Here is a 9330-nt window from a genome sequence, read left to right on the forward strand (position 1 = left end):
AATTGGCTAAACGGCCCGTCCCTAAGTCTAAGTATTTTAAAACAAATATTTATTGAGGACACCTCAATTTTATATTTTTTATTCGGCGAGGCTCATCTCTTATTCAAGGATATCCTAAAGCGACTATGATTTCCTATTTATTGGTCTCTAAGAATAAAGAAAAATCCTAATCAATTAGCATTAATAGTTCGGGCTTCAAATTCAAATCCGGGTCCAAACAAAAAGGAAACACCTTCTAGTTTGAACCCGCTACCTAACTTAAGATCCGCCGCTTGCCGTTGTAAATATTAACAAACCAGCTACCATTTCGATCCAGTTCAACTTTAGCTTTATTATATGAATTGGATTATTGGAGTTAATCTATGTGGAATACAAAGCCATTTTTTTTTCTTTTACGGTTTTGTTGAAAAATGCATCAATGCTTAAAACTGACATCAAGCTAACATTAATCGCTAACATTCGAGAATTAACATTATTTACATTGCTATTTAAAATGATGTTATTTACTCAAGTGAACTCGTGATTTCAGAATTAGACCTATTTAACCAACGTGCTGATTTCCATAAACTATTTGAACCTGTTTTGTGACATAAGCTTTTTGAAACTGTTTCACGACTAATGAACAAAAGAATTAAATACAGTATATTTCATAACTAGTAATCACCAACTACGATTAATTACAATTGATGTTCCATGTTTGTAGAAATAGATTCAATCAGTCCAATTTATGTATTTCAAAATCATTCCAATACATACTATGAAATATCAAGTGAACTACTACTTATACATCAAATTAAACACAAAGAAATAGTTATTTTCAGAAATCCATTCCAACAACTCTTTACTTCCTTTCCTTTAAATTTGAGAGCTGTAGAACATGTACCTGGATAATGGAAATACAAGAAGATGAAAGAGCAGTCAACAACAGTAGTAACACAGTAAAATACAGCAGTAGAAAGCCCAACACAGTAGCTTCAACACCTCAATCCAGAAATCCCAGCAACACGGAGAAAACTAGTAAAAATGGAGAAGAAAAATAGTCCGAAAATCTCTCTTTGTTTTCTCTTTCTAGCTTTGAACTCTCTCTGGTGTTCTTCCGCTCTCAATATTTCAGAAAATTTGGTTCTATCTTTTTTACTCTCTCCAAAATGAATTATGTCCCTGTATATCTAGTGTATCTATATTGTATATCTAGTGTATACCGCTCTCTCCGCCCCCACTATTTTTCTTCTCTCTATCTATTTTTTCCTCTTTTTTTGAACCCCCTCTCCTCTAAGGTTTTTTAAAATCAGTTTTATCCCCCCTTTTTATTCTTCCAACCTCAACACCCTTTTATACAAATCTGCCCGACCCCTTTTCCTTATTCAAATCAGAATTTTCCACTAAAAATCTGATTTTTTTGCTTTAAATCCCACTGAGGAAGCTTTTCCTTATTTTCAGCCCCCATTCCCTTTTGTTCTCCATTAGTGTATTAATTAATACCCCACTAACAAAGCACTAACACTAAAATATAAACTTAACTGTTTCATTCCTAAACCATCCCTAAAAACCCCTTAAAATTACTGCCTCCTAATACAACTATTCAACTGTATTAAAATCTTAATTCTGAAATCTGTTTAACTAACAATTAACCAAAACTGATTTGATTACAGCTATAACCAATTCAGCTAGTACTTTAAGGCAGAAAATACATCAAATATAAATGTTCCAGGGATTCAGAACAATGCTCAAAATCAAAACAGAATCTGAATTAATCGGATAACTAACAATTTGAAAATTATAAACAACAGAATGCCGAATGATTCAAACTATACGAACGACCTAATCAACGAAGCTTAATTAACCGATTATATATTACAATTGACACTGAACAAATCAGCAACAAAACAATAGGCAATCAGTGTTATTGACAGAATCATAGACTAACAGGAAACTAATTAATCGACGCAACTTATTAATCGATTACACAATTTATAACACATAATAATTACAACAAACATAAACAAATAATAGAATCAGACCAAATAAAAAGGTCCACTGAAGATGAACAGAATCAATTGACAAAAAGAATTTTAAAACAATAAAACCAAACCAACAAATAAACAGATACATAGATAAAAAACATGAACATGGACAAAGGAAAGAAGAAAAATACCTCAGAATACCAGAACTATACGGACCCAGGCTCGAAACTCGGACTCGGACACTTTGAGGTCGAACAGACTTTAATCGAAGTGTTCTCAACTGAGAACACTTCGATTAAGGTCTATTAGACCCCAACCCTTCATTTAATTGGACAGATCCCAAGGTTCTGGATTTCTAGGGTTCACACAGTCGATTTGGGGCTTGAAGGTTTCTGGTTAGATTCGAACCAAACCAAGCTTGGTTTGGTTACAAGTGAGGTCAGGGGAATAACTAGTGTGAATTAGGGACTGGTTGAGGTAGATCTAAGTTTGGCTCAAATCTTCAAATGAAGATTAGAGAAGTTCCAGGAAGATTCGAGGTGAGCAACTAACAGATCCGTAATGAGGGTGGTTAGGGGGTGACTTGGGGTGAGTTTGGGGTTGGTTGGTGTAGGTTTCCGTTTGGCTCGAATCTTCGAATGAAGATTCGAGAAGATGGGGGAAGATTCGAACCATACAAGTAACATATTTGGAATGGGGGTGGTCGGATGGTTTTAGGATGTTAAGGTGATGGTCATCGGCGTTGTTGCCGCCGGGTTTCAGGCGAAAGGGAGCTAGGGCGGCTAGGGTTTGGGGGGCTTCGTCTCTGAGATGATGATGAACAGGGCAAGGGGGGTGTTTGGTTTGGGGCGTGGGGTGAGAATTGGGGCTTATATACAAAGGGGAGGGATGGATCTTGGCCGTTGGATCAAGTGAGATTGATGGCCAGGATCTCTTCACTTATGGGAACGGTGCCGTTTTGTTTAAACAGGGGGGTTTGGGTCGGTCTCAGACGGGAGTGGGTCGGGTCATGAGGGAAGGCCTGGGATCCATTAGATCAAAAGCAATGAATGGTCTCGATTAAATACAATCACACGGTGTCGTTTGGTTTAATGAAAGAACTGAACTGGACCATTAGATCTATTTGATCAACGGTCCAGATGGAAAATGCCAATACAATGTCGTTTGGTTGTCTTTTGAGATTAACTGGACGGGCACCATTAAAACGACGTAGTTCTTGCCCTAGACTACGTCATTTGATGATCTTTTGGGTTGACAGACCTGGGCCGGGTGGGTGTGTAACTTTTGGGCCTGAACTCTCTTTTTAAAACTGGCCCAGTCCGAATTTACTTCATTTTTTTGAACTCTTTTCCTTTTCCTTCTTTAATTTAATTTAAAAACAATTCCTAATTAAATTGTAAAATCAAAAATAAAACTACACAAATATTAATTAACACTTACAACAATTAACACACAAATTAAAATCTTAAAATAAAATCACACAATGACAACAAATAGAATCAAACGCATATTTTTTGTGATTTTCTTTTTCAGAGCCAAATAATGGTTTAATTAATTCTTAAATGCATAATTAAATCCTAGATATGCATGCAACATGTATTTTTTTTGTATTTTTCAATTAACTACAACACGGTAAACATTTACGAAAAAAACACAAACAATTATCCAAAAACGCCACGCAAATCCTAAAAATTGCACATCAAGAGAATTTTGTTTTATTTTTTTGATTTCTTTTGGAGTAGTTTTTCGTGAAGCAAAAATCACGTGCTCACAGAGTATACTGAATATGTTTCCATGACCCCGCTGATACTGAAATGTAGAATTATTAAGGACGAGGGAATATCCCAAGTCTCATCATCATCCCATTCAAATATCAACTCTTAATCATATACAACTTTTTGGAAAACCTTTCAATACCACATAAATACATCTCAGGCCAAAATTGGTATAACATATGACCCCGCAATTTGATCGTTGATAGTGGACTCCCCTCACTTGGCACGAAGCCATAGGTCACAACATCTAATAATCCACAATATTTGACCTTTACAACTCAAATAAATCAACTAGATGTCAAGGTACGTTGAACCCCAACATGATTCATTAGGTGATCTCTTGATACGTCTACATCTTCCGTCGGAGCCACAACTGGTCTAGTAAATACATTATCTTTCAACTACCTCTACTTGTCATCTGAAACATAGCAAAATCAACCCCATCGCTTTCGACTATTCTCACGTTCTGCAATTCTTCATAGCAGTGGTCAAGATAATCCCGCGGGTCCTCAAAAGATGCACCACTAAAAGTGGCAGCGAAGAGCTTGGTGAGACCTATCCAGCCTCCGCAAAGTCTCTGAAGATGTAATTGATCTATCACCGGTCTGTGACATTGTTTGGCTGAAAAAGCGGCACGTGATCTTGTCATTTGTGAAAGGACAAGAGTAGAGGTTTCAATTTAGCAATGAGAGAACAAAATTGCACGACAGAGAAGAATGGGAGTGAGACTTTTCCTAACTCTGTAGCCTCTAGGGGATAAATACAGACGTCTCCGTACCGATCCCTCAGACTCTACTAAGTTTTTCTGTGAATTGTGAGACCTATGTAACCTAGATCTCTGATACCAACTTGTCACGACCCGGATTTCCCACCCTCGGGAGTCGTGATGGCGTCTACTAGTGAAATCTAGGCAAACCAACCAATTGAACTATTTACCTTATTTCCATTTTTAACCCGATAACGGTTAAGAGCCAACAATTAGATAACAATAGAATTGAATAAACGGAAGACTGCATTGTAGAGATTTAATAATACTGCTAATACCAAACCATAACAAATCTACCCAAGACTGGTGTCACAACTTCACAGATTGTCTAGGAGTACTACAAATAAAGGTCTGAAAGAACTAAATATAATACTGTCTCTGGAAATACATGAAAGAAACAGGAATAGTAGATAGAAGTAGACGCGCCAAAGCTTGCGGACGCCTGCAAGACTACCTCGGATCACCTGATGAAAAAGAAAACAACAATCTCACTGCGGTCCGAAGTCTACAACACTGGGATCTGCACAAAAGAGTGCAGAGTGTTATCAGCACAACCAACCCCATGTGCTGGTAAGTGCCTAGCCTAACCTCGGCGAAGTAGTGACGATGCTAGGACCAGACTACCAAATAAACCTGTGCAATATTATACAAAAATAATAGGAAGCAGATAACAATGATGGCAACAATGACCAACCAGTGATGTAAATAGCAGGCCACAAGAACACCATAAATGTTTCTCAACAAATAATAGATACAAGTGCAATCAATTCATCAAGTCCTTCAAATATAAATCTTTCGCCTATAAATCCTTCAAGTAATAATCTCCAAGATAATATGCTTTTCAATGAATATATATCGAATATATTTCCTTTAAATAAAATATCTTTCAAATAAGCATCTTTCGAATATAATTCTTTCGAGTAAATGTCACCTTGTGACGCCTCATTCACTAAACATAAAGTAGAATACAACTTCCAACCTAATTAGGAAATCAACAAGAAAATATGAAGTTATTTTTAGAAATCATTTGATAAAGAAGATACCCTTTTCAATTAAAGTACAATATCGAATGAATCCTTCACCTTTAATACGAGAAATCAATAAATCAAAACATAGTAGAAATTCATTTTTTTTGTAAAGTACAACCTCAAACGGTTTAAGGAAAATTTAGTTGAGAAATCAATTGAGTTAAAAAAAATGTAACAATTGTTGAAATTTGGAATATTGAACATATATAAAAAAAAGTAAAAATACAATATCAAGAGAATTATAAAGGAATCAAAATCCAATCACTAACAAGAATAAGGGAAACAAAAGCATATTTCACTTTCTTTTCACATCTTGTTGCAGGCGTGCAACCCGATCCCATTTCATGTATCTCGTGGCAGACGTGCCACCCGCTCCCATTTCATGTATCTCGTGGTAGATGTACCACCCGCTCCCATTTCATTATGTCTTGTGGTAGGCGTACCACTCGCTCCCATTCATTATATCTTGTGGTAGGCGTACCACCCGTTCCCATTTCATTATATCTTGTGGTAGGCGTACCACCCGCTCCCATTTCATTATATATCTTGTGGTAGGCGTACCGCCCGCTCCCATTTCATTATATATATTGTGGTAGGCGTACCACCCGCTCCCATTTCATTTTATATCTTGTGGTAGGCGTACCACCCGCTCGCAGTTACAAGCCAACAATAATCACAAGGAATCCCGGCAAGGGAACAAGAGCAATATAACAACTTTCCGGCAAGGGAACAATAATATTTCAACAACATCCCGGCAAGGGAATAATACTATCAAAACAAACATCCTCGCAAGGGAACAATAGTGATAATAACATATGAAGCGCAATAAACCACAACGGAGTCATAACAATTATAATACAAGACTCACGGACATGCTTGACACCAACGTATAGATACTCGTCACCATGCCTATACGTCGTACTCTACAATTAACATGTAGCAATTAAGACACAACTCCTAATCCCTCAAGCTAAGGTTAGACCAAACACTTACCTCGCTTTGCAACCATTTCAAAATTCCAACAAGCCTTTGCCTCGCGAATTCGTGCCCGAAATTCTCAAATCTAGTCATAAACAATTCGATTCAGTCAATAACTAATATAGGAATTAATTTCATATGAAATTCTACATTTTCCATTAAAAATCCGAAATTGCACTAAAAACGTCTCGGAACCCGACAAAAATTACTGAATATGAAACCTCATCCAACCACGAGTCTAACCATACCAAAATTACTAAATTTCGATAACATTTCGACCCTCAAATCCTCAATCTATCCGAGAGAGTTTTCAAACTCTTCCAACTAAATTCATAGATTTAATACCAAAACTAGTAATAGATTCGGGTAATCTAACCAAAATTAAGTTAAGAACACTTACCCCGTTGTTTTCTCTGAAAATTTCCCGAAAATCGCCTCTTCCCAAACTCCAATTTGACAAAAATGGAAAATGGGTCTGAAATAAACATTCTGTCCAGAATTCGAAGGATTATTCACGTGTTTTTACTGTTCACGGGAACTGTTCACGCGTTTTTACTGTTCATGGGGTACTGTACACTGTATTGTTCATGCGGTACTGTACACGTACTGTTCATGGGGTACTGTACGAGGTACTGTTCACATGTTGTAAAAGAAAATTCAGCAGCCTTTTTATATCCGTTAACCTTTCAAAATCCACCCGAGGCCCTCGGAACCTCAACAAATTACACCAACAAGTCCTAAAACATAATACAAACTTAGTCGAAATCTCAAATCGCATCAAACAATGCTAAAATCGTGAATCACACCCCCATTCAAGCCTAATGAAGCTAAGAACATCCAACTTCTATATTCGATGCAAAAACCTATCAAATCAAGCCCGATTGACTTCAAATTTTGCACACAAGTCATAAATGATATAACAAAGCTAGGAAAATTTTTAGAACTAGATTCCAACCCCGATATCAAAAAGTCAACTCTCCGGTCAAACCTAAGAAATCTTTAACCTTAGATTTCTAGATTCCATTAAATGGCGATAATTTAATTTAGGGACCTCCAAATTCTATTTCGGGCATATGACCAAGTCCCAAATCATGATACGGAACTACCGGAATGGTCAAAACTTTTATCCGGATTCGTTTGCTCAAAATATTGACCGAAGTCAACTTAGTTGAGTTTTAAATCTCTAGTTCACAATTTAATCCATTTTTCACATAAAAACCTTCTGGAAAATTTTACGGACTGCGCACACAAGTCGAGGAATTATTGATACCGCTTTTAAGGTCTTAAAAATACCGAGATGATTATTTAATTTAAAGATGACATTTTGGGTCATCACATTCTCCACCTCTAAAACAAATATTCGTCCTCGAATGTACTAAGAATTATTCTCAAGTTACCAAATTGATGATTTTACTTTTTCACAATTATTCGCGGTTAATCCCACATTATCGCATTCGATATAAGTCCGACAACGCCATTTCAATTGAGATCATTTCCTTTATCCATATTCGTAAACTTCAAGACCAAATTTCTTACACTCCAATCATTTCTAGAAAGGTCCGATTTTTTTTACGTCAACATACGATATTAGTCCTGACAGGCTATAGCAACTCGTGCCTATGCACCCATCAAATACGGGGTATTACATTCTCCCCAACTTTGAGTCATTCATCCTCAAATGAGAAATAGAGTCTGTACTCCAACACATAATGTAACTTATCTTTTTCTTTGCACATCTCAATATCCCAAATTTTTCTAACTCCCAAAATTTGCAGAAATTTCGGCAGAGTCTCCCATGTAATTGGGCCTATCCACCTGTCAGAGCAACACCAAAACAACTCCTATCAACATGTCCACGACTTAACAACGCACCACAAAGTTTATATCAATAACACTAATCTCTGCATTACAAGCACGCCATTAGCACAATGATATCTTGACATAAAATGCATCACATGTATGACCATAACCACATCTCTGGTCTTAATGGTTGTTCATAATAAATTACAACATCGCCAATTAACCTCATGTTAACAAAATTTCGTTGCAAACCTCTAGTTTACTAACAACAAGGCATGGAGATCTTATAATTACTTACCCGAAGTAACGAGTCACAATTTAACGCCACCTGGGCTCTCACCTTGTAGGCTAAAACTCAATAGTTACAATACAATTTTGGCAAATTATGCACAGAAATATTCATACATGAATTTTCAAGTAAGGATAATAGGCATGACTCCCTACAAGTGCTATAGCACAAATTTTAATTTCACAAAAGGAGAATTTAAACATATAAAATTTTCACCATCAGGACCTCGTCCTTATATAACATCCACCTCAACTTTTAGCCCGGTTTAAATATTTCATCTCATATAAAAATGTGAGGATCTCATCTTCAACTCTGAATCACAAGTATTTTGCACATTGTGCCATCTAAATTCCATTTCCTTTATTCCTTCTTTCAAATAATCTTGGCTAAAAAAAATCACAACATACAATGATCCCTCATACCGGTAGGGCATATAATTTACAACTAAAATCAATTATTTAGAAATTACATTAAACTCATCGAATTGATTCATAAAAGTCACTTTTAGCCTCACAACTATTTTTAGTGACCAACACATAACGATAGACATAGCTATCTCCATATAATCTCCCAATAGAATTATTCACATATGTAGATTTAAGAATTACAAAGCTCACTCATAAGTGGAGCACAATAGGAGAACTTTCCTCGATACTCAAAACAGAATCAAGTTAAGGAAATTTTGACTTTATAATAATTCGAGACCGTACTTATAACGATACCGTCTGGT

Source organism: Nicotiana tabacum, chromosome 8 (genome assembly GCF_000715075.1).
Source record: "Nicotiana tabacum cultivar K326 chromosome 8, ASM71507v2, whole genome shotgun sequence".
Taxonomy (NCBI): Eukaryota; Viridiplantae; Streptophyta; class Magnoliopsida; order Solanales; family Solanaceae; genus Nicotiana; species Nicotiana tabacum.